The following is a 21992-nucleotide window of genomic DNA, read 5'->3' on the forward strand; positions in this document are numbered from 1 at the left end:
TTTGTTATAGGCCCGAATCCATTGGTAAAAGGTTGCACAGGTACAATGTGCAATATCAGTTCCTATTCAACAATGTTCAAGAAAATTACCATTTGGAGGCCCTGATGAGGATCGAACTCACGACCCCTGGTTTACAAGACCAGTGCTCTGCCACTGAGCTACAGAGCCCCTCAGGTTACGACGCATAACAGCAACACAACGAGCACACAACATGATGTTTACTGGGTAGACATATTTGAAGGGTGTGTGAGAATGTATGTATATGATTGTGATTTGACCTGTTTTTTTCTGGCCGATTTTTTGAGGAGCAGCTAATTTGTGCGTATTCCGTGCAATTTTAGGGTGACTAATGAGGAGATGTGATGCGTGAAAGTTGAAAAAAACATGTACATGGCAGCAGAGAGACAATATGGATATTACCTTTGCTTTTTTAAATTTCTATCCGGATTCTGGCTCAAAGGGTAGTCAAGCACAGCAGATTGCATTCCTGCCAGTAACACGACAACCTTGTTTGTGTCCTTCTTAATCAACTAACATGCATATTTTCACTTTTGTCTGTATGTTCTTTGAAAGCCAATGGCAATGGTGCTTAGAGCAATGCAGATGTTTAAAAAAGATTTCAAAAGTTAAAATCGACAAAGGTGGGATTCGAAACCACGCGTGTACAGCAGATTAGCAGTCCATCGCCTTAACCACTCGGCCACCTCGTCTACAGGGATTATGTTAGGCATTCAAGTCTTTACAGGTAATAACACAAACATCTTCAAAATAGAACCACAATGCGTTCCTTGTTGAGGTACATCCAGCCGTTTGCAGGAAAACTGCCTCACTTGCTGTTGAGAAAAATTCATCAAAGTCCTGGGGTGTTTATAGGCATCGCCAAGATGACATTGGGAGGTGTTTCAATTGACACGTGTTGAATATGAGGAAGAGCATCATGCTGGCTCCAGTGGCACTGCCTGCAGCATGACAAAAATGTAGAAGGGACATTTGACTGCACCATTGGCTGAACATCAGTGGCAAAGTGTATATCAGGCTAAAAGGTAAGCTCCAGTGGCACAATATGGGCACTACAAGGCACCCATAATTTGGTGTCAGCTAAAAAGACAATGCCAGAGCTTGTGGGTGCTTTTGTACACTTGTGTGTGTGTTTGTGGGTGTAGTTTCATGTCGAAAACCAAAACACAGCAGCTCCAGTGGCGCAATCGGTTAGCGCGCGGTACTTATACAGCAGTACATGCAGTGAGCAATGCCGAGGTTGTGAGTTCAAGCCTCACCTGGAGCAACTTTGGAACTTTTTACTAATTCACCTCAAAACTGAATTATTGAACCAATAAATGTTCTGGACATTTTTTGGTTCACCTCAAGGTTTCCTTGATTGTCAGTTAATGTTGTATGACAGCTCCTCTGCCTTTTAGACATGGAATACTCATTGCAAGTTATTTATGGGGTGTTTGCGCTTTAAATACAGCTACGGAGGGTTTTTGAAAATAGAACAGAAAATAAAAAATGTCAACTGTTATTATACTCCATTTTCTGCTGAGCACCACTTACGGAAGACATTTGTAAAGGTAGAAAAAGGGTTACTGGAGTAGGATCCAGGAGACAATATCAACTTACAAAGAATAATGTTGTCTATTTACTGCATTATCGCCTTTGAAGCAAACCTCTGAGAATAAATACCCTTTCACTAATCAGGCAGTCACTTTGATAAAATCAAGCAGAACAAGGATGCTGATAGGAACTCGCCTCATTTGCATATGGGCTAGGGCTTCTGGGAGCCATGAGAATTAGGAGTTGAAGGTTTTGCAGATCGAGATTGCTAAAGGGCTGGGCATTTGCACAGACCTCTCCATGCCTGATTGGTGCCGAAGGTTAGTTGCAAGTGGTCCCCTGCTCACCCTACCTTACACAGGGCCATGCCCAGTTAGGCCCCTCAGGGCTAGGCCCGGCAGGGCTAAGCCCGGCGTTTGTCAGGCGTTCGTCAGGCGAAGTGCCTGGACCCCTGCTCATCATACCTCAGAATCTGGTCTAGCTATTGCAGACATGGGGAATGGTGCTTATATCCCATTGACAGCGCCCACAAGCTGCATACTAATAGCCAATGATGTGTGAATGCGGTCAGGGTAGCAGACATATAGAACAATTGGGTGGGTTCGCTTCCGAACTGGATGCACAGGAGCAGGAGAGAATGGCTGTTGGCGATGTATGCAACTTGCTCTGCGTGAACACATCTACCGACCCCTTCCCCTACACACACGGGCACATACACACACACACACACACATAGCCATTGGAGCTATGCAGAGCTAATCAGAAAGATTGGTAATCATTAGAACATGAAAGATATGTGTTCATTTTTTATTAAACTTGTGGACTCCCGCAGAAACGGAGGGACTCACATCTCTAATTGAGGCTTGCTTACCTCTATACAAATGTGTTTGCTGGCTGTCTTTCTTCAACTGGTATGTGCGGTTGTGTCTGTCTTTGTCTTTCAACACGCCTGGCACGTTTACATTATCAAAGAGATGATTGTATGGAGATGGGGAACACCCCTCCGTTGCATTGTGAACTTGAACAGTCTTTTCACCAAAGCAGCTACATGCGACATTGCAAGGTTTTTGTCAGTCTTTGCCTGAAAACATTAGGCCTTCCTCTCGAACTCTATTTCACTCCTTCTGTGGAAGACTTCAATTATGAGGATGCATCCCGTCATAAAAGGTTCTCTGTAGATGGTGCAACTCTGGCTTCTCTTCCCCGTGCTTTTTGAAAATAATCCGCCCGAGGCCCTGATGAGGTTTGAACTCATGACCCCTGGTTTACGAGACCAGTGCTCTGCCACTGAGCTACAAGGCCACCTGCTGCTTGCTCACAGCCAACAACAGAAAGTGCAAAGAAACCATGGTTTTTACCTAGGTAGATCTCCAGGTATATGAATTTCTGGTTGTGTAAAAATGGCTGTATATCTCTGCATGTGTTCAGTACGTCATCATACATCTGATTTGCGAAAGCGTGTGTGCTTATGTTGGTGATACATTGTCGGTATGCGTTTGAGTATGTACTTTTACGGGTATGTATGTATTGAGTAGGATGCTGAACAGGTTCATGAGTTTAGATAGCAGGTCAGAATGATGGCAAAAGGAACATGTAAAAGGCAGACAACTAAAAGAAAAAAGAATTTGGGATGTAAGCTTGGGAGTTTACTAACTGCGCTGATTTTGGCTCCTATAATAGTAAAGAATGGAAACCTACGAGGAAAGTCTTTGACTAATTTCATTCTCCGCCTGCACCAATGAACTTATTTTTACATCTCTATTTCCATATCTGTACTCATTCCTGTCTTTCACAGGGAGGTTGAAAGACTTTGGTCTATGTTTAAATGCAGACTATAAAGAAAAAATACGACGAAGGTGGGATTCGAACCCACGCGTGCAGAGCACAATGGATTAGCAGTCCATCGCCTTAACCACTCGGCCACCTCGTCTGTTTGGGAACGGTGCTCGAATCCCATGCTTAAAGAAGAGATAAAACAATGGTGGTGCAAAGTCAGTGAAAAATAGATCATGTTTGTCATAATAGAAACAAGATCGTTGACTCGTTCTTCCTTACCCGGCCATTGATAGATAAACACATCAAGTTGAAGTTCAGAAAAATATAACTAGAGCTCCTGGAGGGTTCACAACACTAATCCAGAGGAAGGTGCTTGAGCTTCCGTATGGCACACCATTAGTAGTAAAACCAGCATAACGCAAGCTCCAGTTTCCCAGTGTTTGGCATCATTCAACGTTTCCAGCCAAGATCAAAGTTCAGATGCTGCTGCTTCCTGTGATGTCATTGAATTTAAATAGTGAGTGATGGCAATAACCCTTTTCCAATTAAATTTTGCCACATCAACGTCCCTGAAAATAGAGAAAGGCGTGCAACCCAGAACCGCTGTACTGTTCAATAGAGTAAGGGCTTCACCGTGATCATCTGCATCTGTCATCACAAAATTATCAAGGTCTTTTTCTTGAAGAAATTAGGTCCAGAAAGCCGACCTTCCCCACAGACTATTCAGACACCTTGCGCTTGTGGCTTTGTTATAGGCCCGAATCCATTGGTAAAAGGTTGCACAGGTACAATGTGCAATATCAGTTCCTATTCAACAATGTTCAAGAAAATTACCATTTGGAGGCCCTGATGAGGATCGAACTCACGACCCCTGGTTTACAAGACCAGTGCTCTGCCACTGAGCTACAGAGCCCCTCAGGTTACGACGCATAACAGCAACACAACGAGCACACAACATGATGTTTACTGGGTAGACATATTTGAAGGGTGTGTGAGAATGTATGTATATGATTGTGATTTGACCTGTTTTTTTCTGGCCGATTTTTTGAGGAGCAGCTAATTTGTGCGTATTCCGTGCAATTTTAGGGTGACTAATGAGGAGATGTGATGCGTGAAAGTTGAAAAAAACATGTACATGGCAGCAGAGAGACAATATGGATATTACCTTTGCTTTTTTAAATTTCTATCCGGATTCTGGCTCAAAGGGTAGTCAAGCACAGCAGATTGCATTCCTGCCAGTAACACGACAACCTTGTTTGTGTCCTTCTTAATCAACTAACATGCATATTTTCACTTTTGTCTGTATGTTCTTTGAAAGCCAATGGCAATGGTGCTTAGAGCAATGCAGATGTTTAAAAAAGATTTCAAAAGTTAAAATCGACAAAGGTGGGATTCGAAACCACGCGTGTACAGCAGATTAGCAGTCCATCGCCTTAACCACTCGGCCACCTCGTCTACAGGGATTATGTTAGGCATTCAAGTCTTTACAGGTAATAACACAAACATCTTCAAAATAGAACCACAATGCGTTCCTTGTTGAGGTACATCCAGCCGTTTGCAGGAAAACTGCCTCACTTGCTGTTGAGAAAAATTCATCAAAGTCCTGGGGTGTTTATAGGCATCGCCAAGATGACATTGGGAGGTGTTTCAATTGACACGTGTTGAATATGAGGAAGAGCATCATGCTGGCTCCAGTGGCACTGCCTGCAGCATGACAAAAATGTAGAAGGGACATTTGACTGCACCATTGGCTGAACATCAGTGGCAAAGTGTATATCAGGCTAAAAGGTAAGCTCCAGTGGCACAATATGGGCACTACAAGGCACCCATAATTTGGTGTCAGCTAAAAAGACAATGCCAGAGCTTGTGGGTGCTTTTGTACACTTGTGTGTGTGTTTGTGGGTGTAGTTTCATGTCGAAAACCAAAACACAGCAGCTCCAGTGGCGCAATCGGTTAGCGCGCGGTACTTATACAGCAGTACATGCAGTGAGCAATGCCGAGGTTGTGAGTTCAAGCCTCACCTGGAGCAACTTTGGAACTTTTTACTAATTCACCTCAAAACTGAATTATTGAACCAATAAATGTTCTGGACATTTTTTGGTTCACCTCAAGGTTTCCTTGATTGTCAGTTAATGTTGTATGACAGCTCCTCTGCCTTTTAGACATGGAATACTCATTGCAAGTTATTTATGGGGTGTTTGCGCTTTAAATACAGCTACGGAGGGTTTTTGAAAATAGAACAGAAAATAAAAAATGTCAACTGTTATTATACTCCATTTTCTGCTGAGCACCACTTACGGAAGACATTTGTAAAGGTAGAAAAAGGGTTACTGGAGTAGGATCCAGGAGACAATATCAACTTACAAAGAATAATGTTGTCTATTTACTGCATTATCGCCTTTGAAGCAAACCTCTGAGAATAAATACCCTTTCACTAATCAGGCAGTCACTTTGATAAAATCAAGCAGAACAAGGATGCTGATAGGAACTCGCCTCATTTGCATATGGGCTAGGGCTTCTGGGAGCCATGAGAATTAGGAGTTGAAGGTTTTGCAGATCGAGATTGCTAAAGGGCTGGGCATTTGCACAGACCTCTCCATGCCTGATTGGTGCCGAAGGTTAGTTGCAAGTGGTCCCCTGCTCACCCTACCTTACACAGGGCCATGCCCAGTTAGGCCCCTCAGGGCTAGGCCCGGCAGGGCTAAGCCCGGCGTTTGTCAGGCGTTCGTCAGGCGAAGTGCCTGGACCCCTGCTCATCATACCTCAGAATCTGGTCTAGCTATTGCAGACATGGGGAATGGTGCTTATATCCCATTGACAGCGCCCACAAGCTGCATACTAATAGCCAATGATGTGTGAATGCGGTCAGGGTAGCAGACATATAGAACAATTGGGTGGGTTCGCTTCCGAACTGGATGCACAGGAGCAGGAGAGAATGGCTGTTGGCGATGTATGCAACTTGCTCTGCGTGAACACATCTACCGACCCCTTCCCCTACACACACGGGCACATACACACACACACACACACATAGCCATTGGAGCTATGCAGAGCTAATCAGAAAGATTGGTAATCATTAGAACATGAAAGATATGTGTTCATTTTTTATTAAACTTGTGGACTCCCGCAGAAACGGAGGGACTCACATCTCTAATTGAGGCTTGCTTACCTCTATACAAATGTGTTTGCTGGCTGTCTTTCTTCAACTGGTATGTGCGGTTGTGTCTGTCTTTGTCTTTCAACACGCCTGGCACGTTTACATTATCAAAGAGATGATTGTATGGAGATGGGGAACACCCCTCCGTTGCATTGTGAACTTGAACAGTCTTTTCACCAAAGCAGCTACATGCGACATTGCAAGGTTTTTGTCAGTCTTTGCCTGAAAACATTAGGCCTTCCTCTCGAACTCTATTTCACTCCTTCTGTGGAAGACTTCAATTATGAGGATGCATCCCGTCATAAAAGGTTCTCTGTAGATGGTGCAACTCTGGCTTCTCTTCCCCGTGCTTTTTGAAAATAATCCGCCCGAGGCCCTGATGAGGTTTGAACTCATGACCCCTGGTTTACGAGACCAGTGCTCTGCCACTGAGCTACAAGGCCACCTGCTGCTTGCTCACAGCCAACAACAGAAAGTGCAAAGAAACCATGGTTTTTACCTAGGTAGATCTCCAGGTATATGAATTTCTGGTTGTGTAAAAATGGCTGTATATCTCTGCATGTGTTCAGTACGTCATCATACATCTGATTTGCGAAAGCGTGTGTGCTTATGTTGGTGATACATTGTCGGTATGCGTTTGAGTATGTACTTTTACGGGTATGTATGTATTGAGTAGGATGCTGAACAGGTTCATGAGTTTAGATAGCAGGTCAGAATGATGGCAAAAGGAACATGTAAAAGGCAGACAACTAAAAGAAAAAAGAATTTGGGATGTAAGCTTGGGAGTTTACTAACTGCGCTGATTTTGGCTCCTATAATAGTAAAGAATGGAAACCTACGAGGAAAGTCTTTGACTAATTTCATTCTCCGCCTGCACCAATGAACTTATTTTTACATCTCTATTTCCATATCTGTACTCATTCCTGTCTTTCACAGGGAGGTTGAAAGACTTTGGTCTATGTTTAAATGCAGACTATAAAGAAAAAATACGACGAAGGTGGGATTCGAACCCACGCGTGCAGAGCACAATGGATTAGCAGTCCATCGCCTTAACCACTCGGCCACCTCGTCTGTTTGGGAACGGTGCTCGAATCCCATGCTTAAAGAAGAGATAAAACAATGGTGGTGCAAAGTCAGTGAAAAATAGATCATGTTTGTCATAATAGAAACAAGATCGTTGACTCGTTCTTCCTTACCCGGCCATTGATAGATAAACACATCAAGTTGAAGTTCAGAAAAATATAACTAGAGCTCCTGGAGGGTTCACAACACTAATCCAGAGGAAGGTGCTTGAGCTTCCGTATGGCACACCATTAGTAGTAAAACCAGCATAACGCAAGCTCCAGTTTCCCAGTGTTTGGCATCATTCAACGTTTCCAGCCAAGATCAAAGTTCAGATGCTGCTGCTTCCTGTGATGTCATTGAATTTAAATAGTGAGTGATGGCAATAACCCTTTTCCAATTAAATTTTGCCACATCAACGTCCCTGAAAATAGAGAAAGGCGTGCAACCCAGAACCGCTGTACTGTTCAATAGAGTAAGGGCTTCACCGTGATCATCTGCATCTGTCATCACAAAATTATCAAGGTCTTTTTCTTGAAGAAATTAGGTCCAGAAAGCCGACCTTCCCCACAGACTATTCAGACACCTTGCGCTTGTGGCTTTGTTATAGGCCCGAATCCATTGGTAAAAGGTTGCACAGGTACAATGTGCAATATCAGTTCCTATTCAACAATGTTCAAGAAAATTACCATTTGGAGGCCCTGATGAGGATCGAACTCACGACCCCTGGTTTACAAGACCAGTGCTCTGCCACTGAGCTACAGAGCCCCTCAGGTTACGACGCATAACAGCAACACAACGAGCACACAACATGATGTTTACTGGGTAGACATATTTGAAGGGTGTGTGAGAATGTATGTATATGATTGTGATTTGACCTGTTTTTTTCTGGCCGATTTTTTGAGGAGCAGCTAATTTGTGCGTATTCCGTGCAATTTTAGGGTGACTAATGAGGAGATGTGATGCGTGAAAGTTGAAAAAAACATGTACATGGCAGCAGAGAGACAATATGGATATTACCTTTGCTTTTTTAAATTTCTATCCGGATTCTGGCTCAAAGGGTAGTCAAGCACAGCAGATTGCATTCCTGCCAGTAACACGACAACCTTGTTTGTGTCCTTCTTAATCAACTAACATGCATATTTTCACTTTTGTCTGTATGTTCTTTGAAAGCCAATGGCAATGGTGCTTAGAGCAATGCAGATGTTTAAAAAAGATTTCAAAAGTTAAAATCGACAAAGGTGGGATTCGAAACCACGCGTGTACAGCAGATTAGCAGTCCATCGCCTTAACCACTCGGCCACCTCGTCTACAGGGATTATGTTAGGCATTCAAGTCTTTACAGGTAATAACACAAACATCTTCAAAATAGAACCACAATGCGTTCCTTGTTGAGGTACATCCAGCCGTTTGCAGGAAAACTGCCTCACTTGCTGTTGAGAAAAATTCATCAAAGTCCTGGGGTGTTTATAGGCATCGCCAAGATGACATTGGGAGGTGTTTCAATTGACACGTGTTGAATATGAGGAAGAGCATCATGCTGGCTCCAGTGGCACTGCCTGCAGCATGACAAAAATGTAGAAGGGACATTTGACTGCACCATTGGCTGAACATCAGTGGCAAAGTGTATATCAGGCTAAAAGGTAAGCTCCAGTGGCACAATATGGGCACTACAAGGCACCCATAATTTGGTGTCAGCTAAAAAGACAATGCCAGAGCTTGTGGGTGCTTTTGTACACTTGTGTGTGTGTTTGTGGGTGTAGTTTCATGTCGAAAACCAAAACACAGCAGCTCCAGTGGCGCAATCGGTTAGCGCGCGGTACTTATACAGCAGTACATGCAGTGAGCAATGCCGAGGTTGTGAGTTCAAGCCTCACCTGGAGCAACTTTGGAACTTTTTACTAATTCACCTCAAAACTGAATTATTGAACCAATAAATGTTCTGGACATTTTTTGGTTCACCTCAAGGTTTCCTTGATTGTCAGTTAATGTTGTATGACAGCTCCTCTGCCTTTTAGACATGGAATACTCATTGCAAGTTATTTATGGGGTGTTTGCGCTTTAAATACAGCTACGGAGGGTTTTTGAAAATAGAACAGAAAATAAAAAATGTCAACTGTTATTATACTCCATTTTCTGCTGAGCACCACTTACGGAAGACATTTGTAAAGGTAGAAAAAGGGTTACTGGAGTAGGATCCAGGAGACAATATCAACTTACAAAGAATAATGTTGTCTATTTACTGCATTATCGCCTTTGAAGCAAACCTCTGAGAATAAATACCCTTTCACTAATCAGGCAGTCACTTTGATAAAATCAAGCAGAACAAGGATGCTGATAGGAACTCGCCTCATTTGCATATGGGCTAGGGCTTCTGGGAGCCATGAGAATTAGGAGTTGAAGGTTTTGCAGATCGAGATTGCTAAAGGGCTGGGCATTTGCACAGACCTCTCCATGCCTGATTGGTGCCGAAGGTTAGTTGCAAGTGGTCCCCTGCTCACCCTACCTTACACAGGGCCATGCCCAGTTAGGCCCCTCAGGGCTAGGCCCGGCAGGGCTAAGCCCGGCGTTTGTCAGGCGTTCGTCAGGCGAAGTGCCTGGACCCCTGCTCATCATACCTCAGAATCTGGTCTAGCTATTGCAGACATGGGGAATGGTGCTTATATCCCATTGACAGCGCCCACAAGCTGCATACTAATAGCCAATGATGTGTGAATGCGGTCAGGGTAGCAGACATATAGAACAATTGGGTGGGTTCGCTTCCGAACTGGATGCACAGGAGCAGGAGAGAATGGCTGTTGGCGATGTATGCAACTTGCTCTGCGTGAACACATCTACCGACCCCTTCCCCTACACACACGGGCACATACACACACACACACACACATAGCCATTGGAGCTATGCAGAGCTAATCAGAAAGATTGGTAATCATTAGAACATGAAAGATATGTGTTCATTTTTTATTAAACTTGTGGACTCCCGCAGAAACGGAGGGACTCACATCTCTAATTGAGGCTTGCTTACCTCTATACAAATGTGTTTGCTGGCTGTCTTTCTTCAACTGGTATGTGCGGTTGTGTCTGTCTTTGTCTTTCAACACGCCTGGCACGTTTACATTATCAAAGAGATGATTGTATGGAGATGGGGAACACCCCTCCGTTGCATTGTGAACTTGAACAGTCTTTTCACCAAAGCAGCTACATGCGACATTGCAAGGTTTTTGTCAGTCTTTGCCTGAAAACATTAGGCCTTCCTCTCGAACTCTATTTCACTCCTTCTGTGGAAGACTTCAATTATGAGGATGCATCCCGTCATAAAAGGTTCTCTGTAGATGGTGCAACTCTGGCTTCTCTTCCCCGTGCTTTTTGAAAATAATCCGCCCGAGGCCCTGATGAGGTTTGAACTCATGACCCCTGGTTTACGAGACCAGTGCTCTGCCACTGAGCTACAAGGCCACCTGCTGCTTGCTCACAGCCAACAACAGAAAGTGCAAAGAAACCATGGTTTTTACCTAGGTAGATCTCCAGGTATATGAATTTCTGGTTGTGTAAAAATGGCTGTATATCTCTGCATGTGTTCAGTACGTCATCATACATCTGATTTGCGAAAGCGTGTGTGCTTATGTTGGTGATACATTGTCGGTATGCGTTTGAGTATGTACTTTTACGGGTATGTATGTATTGAGTAGGATGCTGAACAGGTTCATGAGTTTAGATAGCAGGTCAGAATGATGGCAAAAGGAACATGTAAAAGGCAGACAACTAAAAGAAAAAAGAATTTGGGATGTAAGCTTGGGAGTTTACTAACTGCGCTGATTTTGGCTCCTATAATAGTAAAGAATGGAAACCTACGAGGAAAGTCTTTGACTAATTTCATTCTCCGCCTGCACCAATGAACTTATTTTTACATCTCTATTTCCATATCTGTACTCATTCCTGTCTTTCACAGGGAGGTTGAAAGACTTTGGTCTATGTTTAAATGCAGACTATAAAGAAAAAATACGACGAAGGTGGGATTCGAACCCACGCGTGCAGAGCACAATGGATTAGCAGTCCATCGCCTTAACCACTCGGCCACCTCGTCTGTTTGGGAACGGTGCTCGAATCCCATGCTTAAAGAAGAGATAAAACAATGGTGGTGCAAAGTCAGTGAAAAATAGATCATGTTTGTCATAATAGAAACAAGATCGTTGACTCGTTCTTCCTTACCCGGCCATTGATAGATAAACACATCAAGTTGAAGTTCAGAAAAATATAACAAGAGCTCCTGGAGGGTTCACAACACTAATCCAGAGGAAGGTGCTTGAGCTTCCGTATGGCACACCATTAGTAGTAAAACCAGCATAACGCAAGCTCCAGTTTCCCAGTGTTTGGCATCATTCAACGTTTCCAGCCAAGATCAAAGTTCAGATGCTGCTGCTTCCTGTGATGTCATTGAATTTAAATAGTGAGTGATGGCAATAACCCTTTTCCAATTAAATTTTGCCACATCAACGTCCCTGAAAATAGAGAAAGGCGTGCAACCCAGAACCGCTGTACTGTTCAATAGAGTAAGGGCTTCACCGTGATCATCTGCATCTGTCATCACAAAATTATCAAGGTCTTTTTCTTGAAGAAATTAGGTCCAGAAAGCCGACCTTCCCCACAGACTATTCAGACACCTTGCGCTTGTGGCTTTGTTATAGGCCCGAATCCATTGGTAAAAGGTTGCACAGGTACAATGTGCAATATCAGTTCCTATTCAACAATGTTCAAGAAAATTACCATTTGGAGGCCCTGATGAGGATCGAACTCACGACCCCTGGTTTACAAGACCAGTGCTCTGCCACTGAGCTACAGAGCCCCTCAGGTTACGACGCATAACAGCAACACAACGAGCACACAACATGATGTTTACTGGGTAGACATATTTGAAGGGTGTGTGAGAATGTATGTATATGATTGTGATTTGACCTGTTTTTTTCTGGCCGATTTTTTGAGGAGCAGCTAATTTGTGCGTATTCCGTGCAATTTTAGGGTGACTAATGAGGAGATGTGATGCGTGAAAGTTGAAAAAAACATGTACATGGCAGCAGAGAGACAATATGGATATTACCTTTGCTTTTTTAAATTTCTATCCGGATTCTGGCTCAAAGGGTAGTCAAGCACAGCAGATTGCATTCCTGCCAGTAACACGACAACCTTGTTTGTGTCCTTCTTAATCAACTAACATGCATATTTTCACTTTTGTCTGTATGTTCTTTGAAAGCCAATGGCAATGGTGCTTAGAGCAATGCAGATGTTTAAAAAAGATTTCAAAAGTTAAAATCGACAAAGGTGGGATTCGAAACCACGCGTGTACAGCAGATTAGCAGTCCATCGCCTTAACCACTCGGCCACCTCGTCTACAGGGATTATGTTAGGCATTCAAGTCTTTACAGGTAATAACACAAACATCTTCAAAATAGAACCACAATGCGTTCCTTGTTGAGGTACATCCAGCCGTTTGCAGGAAAACTGCCTCACTTGCTGTTGAGAAAAATTCATCAAAGTCCTGGGGTGTTTATAGGCATCGCCAAGATGACATTGGGAGGTGTTTCAATTGACACGTGTTGAATATGAGGAAGAGCATCATGCTGGCTCCAGTGGCACTGCCTGCAGCATGACAAAAATGTAGAAGGGACATTTGACTGCACCATTGGCTGAACATCAGTGGCAAAGTGTATATCAGGCTAAAAGGTAAGCTCCAGTGGCACAATATGGGCACTACAAGGCACCCATAATTTGGTGTCAGCTAAAAAGACAATGCCAGAGCTTGTGGGTGCTTTTGTACACTTGTGTGTGTGTTTGTGGGTGTAGTTTCATGTCGAAAACCAAAACACAGCAGCTCCAGTGGCGCAATCGGTTAGCGCGCGGTACTTATACAGCAGTACATGCAGTGAGCAATGCCGAGGTTGTGAGTTCAAGCCTCACCTGGAGCAACTTTGGAACTTTTTACTAATTCACCTCAAAACTGAATTATTGAACCAATAAATGTTCTGGACATTTTTTGGTTCACCTCAAGGTTTCCTTGATTGTCAGTTAATGTTGTATGACAGCTCCTCTGCCTTTTAGACATGGAATACTCATTGCAAGTTATTTATGGGGTGTTTGCGCTTTAAATACAGCTACGGAGGGTTTTTGAAAATAGAACAGAAAATAAAAAATGTCAACTGTTATTATACTCCATTTTCTGCTGAGCACCACTTACGGAAGACATTTGTAAAGGTAGAAAAAGGGTTACTGGAGTAGGATCCAGGAGACAATATCAACTTACAAAGAATAATGTTGTCTATTTACTGCATTATCGCCTTTGAAGCAAACCTCTGAGAATAAATACCCTTTCACTAATCAGGCAGTCACTTTGATAAAATCAAGCAGAACAAGGATGCTGATAGGAACTCGCCTCATTTGCATATGGGCTAGGGCTTCTGGGAGCCATGAGAATTAGGAGTTGAAGGTTTTGCAGATCGAGATTGCTAAAGGGCTGGGCATTTGCACAGACCTCTCCATGCCTGATTGGTGCCGAAGGTTAGTTGCAAGTGGTCCCCTGCTCACCCTACCTTACACAGGGCCATGCCCAGTTAGGCCCCTCAGGGCTAGGCCCGGCAGGGCTAAGCCCGGCGTTTGTCAGGCGTTCGTCAGGCGAAGTGCCTGGACCCCTGCTCATCATACCTCAGAATCTGGTCTAGCTATTGCAGACATGGGGAATGGTGCTTATATCCCATTGACAGCGCCCACAAGCTGCATACTAATAGCCAATGATGTGTGAATGCGGTCAGGGTAGCAGACATATAGAACAATTGGGTGGGTTCGCTTCCGAACTGGATGCACAGGAGCAGGAGAGAATGGCTGTTGGCGATGTATGCAACTTGCTCTGCGTGAACACATCTACCGACCCCTTCCCCTACACACACGGGCACATACACACACACACACACACATAGCCATTGGAGCTATGCAGAGCTAATCAGAAAGATTGGTAATCATTAGAACATGAAAGATATGTGTTCATTTTTTATTAAACTTGTGGACTCCCGCAGAAACGGAGGGACTCACATCTCTAATTGAGGCTTGCTTACCTCTATACAAATGTGTTTGCTGGCTGTCTTTCTTCAACTGGTATGTGCGGTTGTGTCTGTCTTTGTCTTTCAACACGCCTGGCACGTTTACATTATCAAAGAGATGATTGTATGGAGATGGGGAACACCCCTCCGTTGCATTGTGAACTTGAACAGTCTTTTCACCAAAGCAGCTACATGCGACATTGCAAGGTTTTTGTCAGTCTTTGCCTGAAAACATTAGGCCTTCCTCTCGAACTCTATTTCACTCCTTCTGTGGAAGACTTCAATTATGAGGATGCATCCCGTCATAAAAGGTTCTCTGTAGATGGTGCAACTCTGGCTTCTCTTCCCCGTGCTTTTTGAAAATAATCCGCCCGAGGCCCTGATGAGGTTTGAACTCATGACCCCTGGTTTACGAGACCAGTGCTCTGCCACTGAGCTACAAGGCCACCTGCTGCTTGCTCACAGCCAACAACAGAAAGTGCAAAGAAACCATGGTTTTTACCTAGGTAGATCTCCAGGTATATGAATTTCTGGTTGTGTAAAAATGGCTGTATATCTCTGCATGTGTTCAGTACGTCATCATACATCTGATTTGCGAAAGCGTGTGTGCTTATGTTGGTGATACATTGTCGGTATGCGTTTGAGTATGTACTTTTACGGGTATGTATGTATTGAGTAGGATGCTGAACAGGTTCATGAGTTTAGATAGCAGGTCAGAATGATGGCAAAAGGAACATGTAAAAGGCAGACAACTAAAAGAAAAAAGAATTTGGGATGTAAGCTTGGGAGTTTACTAACTGCGCTGATTTTGGCTCCTATAATAGTAAAGAATGGAAACCTACGAGGAAAGTCTTTGACTAATTTCATTCTCCGCCTGCACCAATGAACTTATTTTTACATCTCTATTTCCATATCTGTACTCATTCCTGTCTTTCACAGGGAGGTTGAAAGACTTTGGTCTATGTTTAAATGCAGACTATAAAGAAAAAATACGACGAAGGTGGGATTCGAACCCACGCGTGCAGAGCACAATGGATTAGCAGTCCATCGCCTTAACCACTCGGCCACCTCGTCTGTTTGGGAACGGTGCTCGAATCCCATGCTTAAAGAAGAGATAAAACAATGGTGGTGCAAAGTCAGTGAAAAATAGATCATGTTTGTCATAATAGAAACAAGATCGTTGACTCGTTCTTCCTTACCCGGCCATTGATAGATAAACACATCAAGTTGAAGTTCAGAAAAATATAACAAGAGCTCCTGGAGGGTTCACAACACTAATCCAGAGGAAGGTGCTTGAGCTTCCGTATGGCACACCATTAGTAGTAAAACCAGCATAACGCAAGCTCCAGTTTCCCAGTGTTTGGCATCATTCAACGTTTCCAGCCAAGATCAAAGTTCAGATGCTGCTGCTTCCTGTGATGTCATTGAATTTAAATAGTGAGTGATGGCAATAACCCTTTTCCAATTAAATTTTGCCACATCAACGTCCCTGAAAATAGAGAAAGGCGTGCAACCCAGAACCGCTGTACTGTTCAATAGAGTAAGGGCTTCACCGTGATCATCTGCATCTGTCATCACAAAATTATCAAGGTCTTTTTCTTGAAGAAATTAGGTCCAGAAAGCCGACCTTCCCCACAGACTATTCAGACACCTTGCGCTTGTGGCTTTGTTATAGGCCCGAATCCATTGGTAAAAGGTTGCACAGGTACAATGTGCAATATCAGTTCCTATTCAACAATGTTCAAGAAAATTACCATTTGGAGGCCCTGATGAGGATCGAACTCACGACCCCTGGTTTACAAGACCAGTGCTCTGCCACTGAGCTACAGAGCCCCTCAGGTTACGACGCATAACAGCAACACAACGAGCACACAACATGATGTTTACTGGGTAGACATATTTGAAGGGTGTGTGAGAATGTATGTATATGATTGTGATTTGACCTGTTTTTTTCTGGCCGATTTTTTGAGGAGCAGCTAATTTGTGCGTATTCCGTGCAATTTTAGGGTGACTAATGAGGAGATGTGATGCGTGAAAGTTGAAAAAAACATGTACATGGCAGCAGAGAGACAATATGGATATTACCTTTGCTTTTTTAAATTTCTATCCGGATTCTGGCTCAAAGGGTAGTCAAGCACAGCAGATTGCATTCCTGCCAGTAACACGACAACCTTGTTTGTGTCCTTCTTAATCAACTAACATGCATATTTTCACTTTTGTCTGTATGTTCTTTGAAAGCCAATGGCAATGGTGCTTAGAGCAATGCAGATGTTTAAAAAAGATTTCAAAAGTTAAAATCGACAAAGGTGGGATTCGAAACCACGCGTGTACAGCAGATTAGCAGTCCATCGCCTTAACCACTCGGCCACCTCGTCTACAGGGATTATGTTAGGCATTCAAGTCTTTACAGGTAATAACACAAACATCTTCAAAATAGAACCACAATGCGTTCCTTGTTGAGGTACATCCAGCCGTTTGCAGGAAAACTGCCTCACTTGCTGTTGAGAAAAATTCATCAAAGTCCTGGGGTGTTTATAGGCATCGCCAAGATGACATTGGGAGGTGTTTCAATTGACACGTGTTGAATATGAGGAAGAGCATCATGCTGGCTCCAGTGGCACTGCCTGCAGCATGACAAAAATGTAGAAGGGACATTTGACTGCACCATTGGCTGAACATCAGTGGCAAAGTGTATATCAGGCTAAAAGGTAAGCTCCAGTGGCACAATATGGGCACTACAAGGCACCCATAATTTGGTGTCAGCTAAAAAGACAATGCCAGAGCTTGTGGGTGCTTTTGTACACTTGTGTGTGTGTTTGTGGGTGTAGTTTCATGTCGAAAACCAAAACACAGCAGCTCCAGTGGCGCAATCGGTTAGCGCGCGGTACTTATACAGCAGTACATGCAGTGAGCAATGCCGAGGTTGTGAGTTCAAGCCTCACCTGGAGCAACTTTGGAACTTTTTACTAATTCACCTCAAAACTGAATTATTGAACCAATAAATGTTCTGGACATTTTTTGGTTCACCTCAAGGTTTCCTTGATTGTCAGTTAATGTTGTATGACAGCTCCTCTGCCTTTTAGACATGGAATACTCATTGCAAGTTATTTATGGGGTGTTTGCGCTTTAAATACAGCTACGGAGGGTTTTTGAAAATAGAACAGAAAATAAAAAATGTCAACTGTTATTATACTCCATTTTCTGCTGAGCACCACTTACGGAAGACATTTGTAAAGGTAGAAAAAGGGTTACTGGAGTAGGATCCAGGAGACAATATCAACTTACAAAGAATAATGTTGTCTATTTACTGCATTATCGCCTTTGAAGCAAACCTCTGAGAATAAATACCCTTTCACTAATCAGGCAGTCACTTTGATAAAATCAAGCAGAACAAGGATGCTGATAGGAACTCGCCTCATTTGCATATGGGCTAGGGCTTCTGGGAGCCATGAGAATTAGGAGTTGAAGGTTTTGCAGATCGAGATTGCTAAAGGGCTGGGCATTTGCACAGACCTCTCCATGCCTGATTGGTGCCGAAGGTTAGTTGCAAGTGGTCCCCTGCTCACCCTACCTTACACAGGGCCATGCCCAGTTAGGCCCCTCAGGGCTAGGCCCGGCAGGGCTAAGCCCGGCGTTCGTCAGGCGTTCGTCAGGCGAAGTGCCTGGACCCCTGCTCATCATACCTCAGAATCTGGTCTAGCTATTGCAGACATGGGGAATGGTGCTTATATCCCATTGACAGCGCCCACAAGCTGCATACTAATAGCCAATGATGTGTGAATGCGGTCAGGGTAGCAGACATATAGAACAATTGGGTGGGTTCGCTTCCGAACTGGATGCACAGGAGCAGGAGAGAATGGCTGTTGGCGATGTATGCAACTTGCTCTGCGTGAACACATCTACCGACCCCTTCCCCTACACACACGGGCACATACACACACACACACACACATAGCCATTGGAGCTATGCAGAGCTAATCAGAAAGATTGGTAATCATTAGAACATGAAAGATATGTGTTCATTTTTTATTAAACTTGTGGACTCCCGCAGAAACGGAGGGACTCACATCTCTAATTGAGGCTTGCTTACCTCTATACAAATGTGTTTGCTGGCTGTCTTTCTTCAACTGGTATGTGCGGTTGTGTCTGTCTTTGTCTTTCAACACGCCTGGCACGTTTACATTATCAAAGAGATGATTGTATGGAGATGGGGAACACCCCTCCGTTGCATTGTGAACTTGAACAGTCTTTTCACCAAAGCAGCTACATGCGACATTGCAAGGTTTTTGTCAGTCTTTGCCTGAAAACATTAGGCCTTCCTCTCGAACTCTATTTCACTCCTTCTGTGGAAGACTTCAATTATGAGGATGCATCCCGTCATAAAAGGTTCTCTGTAGATGGTGCAACTCTGGCTTCTCTTCCCCGTGCTTTTTGAAAATAATCCGCCCGAGGCCCTGATGAGGTTTGAACTCATGACCCCTGGTTTACGAGACCAGTGCTCTGCCACTGAGCTACAAGGCCACCTGCTGCTTGCTCACAGCCAACAACAGAAAGTGCAAAGAAACCATGGTTTTTACCTAGGTAGATCTCCAGGTATATGAATTTCTGGTTGTGTAAAAATGGCTGTATATCTCTGCATGTGTTCAGTACGTCATCATACATCTGATTTGCGAAAGCGTGTGTGCTTATGTTGGTGATACATTGTCGGTATGCGTTTGAGTATGTACTTTTACGGGTATGTATGTATTGAGTAGGATGCTGAACAGGTTCATGAGTTTAGATAGCAGGTCAGAATGATGGCAAAAGGAACATGTAAAAGGCAGACAACTAAAAGAAAAAAGAATTTGGGATGTAAGCTTGGGAGTTTACTAACTGCGCTGATTTTGGCTCCTATAATAGTAAAGAATGGAAACCTACGAGGAAAGTCTTTGACTAATTTCATTCTCCGCCTGCACCAATGAACTTATTTTTACATCTCTATTTCCATATCTGTACTCATTCCTGTCTTTCACAGGGAGGTTGAAAGACTTTGGTCTATGTTTAAATGCAGACTATAAAGAAAAAATACGAAGGTGGGATTCGAACCCACGCGTGCAGAGCACAATGGATTAGCAGTCCATCGCCTTAACCACTCGGCCACCTCGTCTGTTTGGGAACGGTGCTCGAATCCCATGCTTAAAGAAGAGATAAAACAATGGTGGTGCAAAGTCAGTGAAAAATAGATCATGTTTGTCATAATAGAAACAAGATCGTTGACTCGTTCTTCCTTACCCGGCCATTGATAGATAAACACATCAAGTTGAAGTTCAGAAAAATATAACTAGAGCTCCTGGAGGGTTCACAACACTAATCCAGAGGAAGGTGCTTGAGCTTCCGTATGGCACACCATTAGTAGTAAAACCAGCATAACGCAAGCTCCAGTTTCCCAGTGTTTGGCATCATTCAACGTTTCCAGCCAAGATCAAAGTTCAGATGCTGCTGCTTCCTGTGATGTCATTGAATTTAAATAGTGAGTGATGGCAATAACCCTTTTCCAATTAAATTTTGCCACATCAACGTCCCTGAAAATAGAGAAAGGCGTGCAACCCAGAACCGCTGTACTGTTCAATAGAGTAAGGGCTTCACCGTGATCATCTGCATCTGTCATCACAAAATTATCAAGGTCTTTTTCTTGAAGAAATTAGGTCCAGAAAGCCGACCTTCCCCACAGACTATTCAGACACCTTGCGCTTGTGGCTTTGTTATAGGCCCGAATCCATTGGTAAAAGGTTGCACAGGTACAATGTGCAATATCAGTTCCTATTCAACAATGTTCAAGAAAATTACCATTTGGAGGCCCTGATGAGGATCGAACTCACGACCCCTGGTTTACAAGACCAGTGCTCTGCCACTGAGCTACAGAGCCCCTCAGGTTACGACGCATAACAGCAACACAACGAGCACACAACATGATGTTTACTGGGTAGACACATTTGAAGGGTGTGTGAGAATGTATGTATATGATTGTGATTTGACCTGTTTTTTTCTGGCCGATTTTTTGAGGAGCAGCTAATTTGTGCGTATTCCGTGCAATTTTAGGGTGACTAATGAGGAGATGTGATGCGTGAAAGTTGAAAAAAACATGTACATGGCAGCAGAGAGACAATATGGATATTACCTTTGCTTTTTTAAATTTCTATCCGGATTCTGGCTCAAAGGGTAGTCAAGCACAGCAGATTGCATTCCTGCCAGTAACACGACAACCTTGTTTGTGTCCTTCTTAATCAACTAACATGCATATTTTCACTTTTGTCTGTATGTTCTTTGAAAGCCAATGGCAATGGTGCTTAGAGCAATGCAGATGTTTAAAAAAGATTTCAAAAGTTAAAATCGACAAAGGTGGGATTCGAAACCACGCGTGTACAGCAGATTAGCAGTCCATCGCCTTAACCACTCGGCCACCTCGTCTACAGGGATTATGTTAGGCATTCAAGTCTTTACAGGTAATAACACAAACATCTTCAAAATAGAACCACAATGCGTTCCTTGTTGAGGTACATCCAGCCGTTTGCAGGAAAACTGCCTCACTTGCTGTTGAGAAAAATTCATCAAAGTCCTGGGGTGTTTATAGGCATCGCCAAGATGACATTGGGAGGTGTTTCAATTGACACGTGTTGAATATGAGGAAGAGCATCATGCTGGCTCCAGTGGCACTGCCTGCAGCATGACAAAAATGTAGAAGGGACATTTGACTGCACCATTGGCTGAACATCAGTGGCAAAGTGTATATCAGGCTAAAAGGTAAGCTCCAGTGGCACAATATGGGCACTACAAGGCACCCATAATTTGGTGTCAGCTAAAAAGACAATGCCAGAGCTTGTGGGTGCTTTTGTACACTTGTGTGTGTGTTTGTGGGTGTAGTTTCATGTCGAAAACCAAAACACAGCAGCTCCAGTGGCGCAATCGGTTAGCGCGCGGTACTTATACAGCAGTACATGCAGTGAGCAATGCCGAGGTTGTGAGTTCAAGCCTCACCTGGAGCAACTTTGGAACTTTTTACTAATTCACCTCAAAACTGAATTATTGAACCAATAAATGTTCTGGACATTTTTTGGTTCACCTCAAGGTTTCCTTGATTGTCAGTTAATGTTGTATGACAGCTCCTCTGCCTTTTAGACATGGAATACTCATTGCAAGTTATTTATGGGGTGTTTGCGCTTTAAATACAGCTACGGAGGGTTTTTGAAAATAGAACAGAAAATAAAAAATGTCAACTGTTATTATACTCCATTTTCTGCTGAGCACCACTTACGGAAGACATTTGTAAAGGTAGAAAAAGGGTTACTGGAGTAGGATCCAGGAGACAATATCAACTTAC

At 43.4% G+C, this 21992-nt stretch overlaps 22 non-coding genes across 22 annotated transcripts; 6 read left to right on the forward strand and 16 right to left on the reverse strand.

The window, feature by feature from the left end:
• Positions 1 to 96: 96 nt before the first annotated feature.
• Positions 97 to 168, reverse strand: TRNAT-UGU (transfer RNA threonine (anticodon UGU)). Its single transcript has one exon. It is a non-coding gene; the product is annotated as a tRNA-Thr (tRNA).
• Positions 169 to 1190: 1022 nt separating this feature from the next.
• TRNAI-UAU (transfer RNA isoleucine (anticodon UAU)) lies at positions 1191 to 1285 on the forward strand. Its single transcript has 2 exons — positions 1191 to 1228; positions 1250 to 1285. It is a non-coding gene; the product is annotated as a tRNA-Ile (tRNA).
• A 1499-nt stretch (positions 1286 to 2784) lies between these two features.
• On the reverse strand, positions 2785 to 2856 carry TRNAT-CGU (transfer RNA threonine (anticodon CGU)). The gene has a single exon. It is a non-coding gene; the product is annotated as a tRNA-Thr (tRNA).
• Positions 2857 to 3402: 546 nt separating this feature from the next.
• TRNAS-GCU (transfer RNA serine (anticodon GCU)) lies at positions 3403 to 3484 on the reverse strand. Its single transcript has one exon. It is a non-coding gene; the product is annotated as a tRNA-Ser (tRNA).
• A 687-nt stretch (positions 3485 to 4171) lies between these two features.
• On the reverse strand, positions 4172 to 4243 carry TRNAT-UGU (transfer RNA threonine (anticodon UGU)). Its single transcript has one exon. It is a non-coding gene; the product is annotated as a tRNA-Thr (tRNA).
• Positions 4244 to 5265: 1022 nt separating this feature from the next.
• On the forward strand, positions 5266 to 5360 carry TRNAI-UAU (transfer RNA isoleucine (anticodon UAU)). The gene is made up of 2 exons: positions 5266 to 5303; positions 5325 to 5360. It is a non-coding gene; the product is annotated as a tRNA-Ile (tRNA).
• A 1499-nt stretch (positions 5361 to 6859) lies between these two features.
• Positions 6860 to 6931, reverse strand: TRNAT-CGU (transfer RNA threonine (anticodon CGU)). The gene has a single exon. It is a non-coding gene; the product is annotated as a tRNA-Thr (tRNA).
• Positions 6932 to 7477: 546 nt separating this feature from the next.
• TRNAS-GCU (transfer RNA serine (anticodon GCU)) lies at positions 7478 to 7559 on the reverse strand. The gene has a single exon. It is a non-coding gene; the product is annotated as a tRNA-Ser (tRNA).
• Positions 7560 to 8246: 687 nt separating this feature from the next.
• TRNAT-UGU (transfer RNA threonine (anticodon UGU)) lies at positions 8247 to 8318 on the reverse strand. The gene has a single exon. It is a non-coding gene; the product is annotated as a tRNA-Thr (tRNA).
• A 1022-nt stretch (positions 8319 to 9340) lies between these two features.
• TRNAI-UAU (transfer RNA isoleucine (anticodon UAU)) lies at positions 9341 to 9435 on the forward strand. Its single transcript has 2 exons — positions 9341 to 9378; positions 9400 to 9435. It is a non-coding gene; the product is annotated as a tRNA-Ile (tRNA).
• Positions 9436 to 10934: 1499 nt separating this feature from the next.
• Positions 10935 to 11006, reverse strand: TRNAT-CGU (transfer RNA threonine (anticodon CGU)). The gene has a single exon. It is a non-coding gene; the product is annotated as a tRNA-Thr (tRNA).
• A 546-nt stretch (positions 11007 to 11552) lies between these two features.
• TRNAS-GCU (transfer RNA serine (anticodon GCU)) lies at positions 11553 to 11634 on the reverse strand. Its single transcript has one exon. It is a non-coding gene; the product is annotated as a tRNA-Ser (tRNA).
• A 687-nt stretch (positions 11635 to 12321) lies between these two features.
• TRNAT-UGU (transfer RNA threonine (anticodon UGU)) lies at positions 12322 to 12393 on the reverse strand. Its single transcript has one exon. It is a non-coding gene; the product is annotated as a tRNA-Thr (tRNA).
• Positions 12394 to 13415: 1022 nt separating this feature from the next.
• Positions 13416 to 13510, forward strand: TRNAI-UAU (transfer RNA isoleucine (anticodon UAU)). Its single transcript has 2 exons — positions 13416 to 13453; positions 13475 to 13510. It is a non-coding gene; the product is annotated as a tRNA-Ile (tRNA).
• A 1499-nt stretch (positions 13511 to 15009) lies between these two features.
• TRNAT-CGU (transfer RNA threonine (anticodon CGU)) lies at positions 15010 to 15081 on the reverse strand. Its single transcript has one exon. It is a non-coding gene; the product is annotated as a tRNA-Thr (tRNA).
• A 546-nt stretch (positions 15082 to 15627) lies between these two features.
• Positions 15628 to 15709, reverse strand: TRNAS-GCU (transfer RNA serine (anticodon GCU)). Its single transcript has one exon. It is a non-coding gene; the product is annotated as a tRNA-Ser (tRNA).
• Positions 15710 to 16396: 687 nt separating this feature from the next.
• Positions 16397 to 16468, reverse strand: TRNAT-UGU (transfer RNA threonine (anticodon UGU)). Its single transcript has one exon. It is a non-coding gene; the product is annotated as a tRNA-Thr (tRNA).
• Positions 16469 to 17490: 1022 nt separating this feature from the next.
• Positions 17491 to 17585, forward strand: TRNAI-UAU (transfer RNA isoleucine (anticodon UAU)). The gene is made up of 2 exons: positions 17491 to 17528; positions 17550 to 17585. It is a non-coding gene; the product is annotated as a tRNA-Ile (tRNA).
• Positions 17586 to 19084: 1499 nt separating this feature from the next.
• TRNAT-CGU (transfer RNA threonine (anticodon CGU)) lies at positions 19085 to 19156 on the reverse strand. Its single transcript has one exon. It is a non-coding gene; the product is annotated as a tRNA-Thr (tRNA).
• Positions 19157 to 19699: 543 nt separating this feature from the next.
• TRNAS-GCU (transfer RNA serine (anticodon GCU)) lies at positions 19700 to 19781 on the reverse strand. The gene has a single exon. It is a non-coding gene; the product is annotated as a tRNA-Ser (tRNA).
• A 687-nt stretch (positions 19782 to 20468) lies between these two features.
• On the reverse strand, positions 20469 to 20540 carry TRNAT-UGU (transfer RNA threonine (anticodon UGU)). Its single transcript has one exon. It is a non-coding gene; the product is annotated as a tRNA-Thr (tRNA).
• A 1022-nt stretch (positions 20541 to 21562) lies between these two features.
• Positions 21563 to 21657, forward strand: TRNAI-UAU (transfer RNA isoleucine (anticodon UAU)). The gene is made up of 2 exons: positions 21563 to 21600; positions 21622 to 21657. It is a non-coding gene; the product is annotated as a tRNA-Ile (tRNA).
• Positions 21658 to 21992: the final 335 nt, after the last annotated feature.

The sequence above is a fragment of the Ambystoma mexicanum genome, unplaced genomic scaffold, assembly GCF_040938575.1.
Source record: "Ambystoma mexicanum isolate Mex_15411 unplaced genomic scaffold, UKY_AmexF1_1 Mex_scaf46, whole genome shotgun sequence".
NCBI lineage: Eukaryota > Metazoa > Chordata > Amphibia > Caudata > Ambystomatidae > Ambystoma > Ambystoma mexicanum.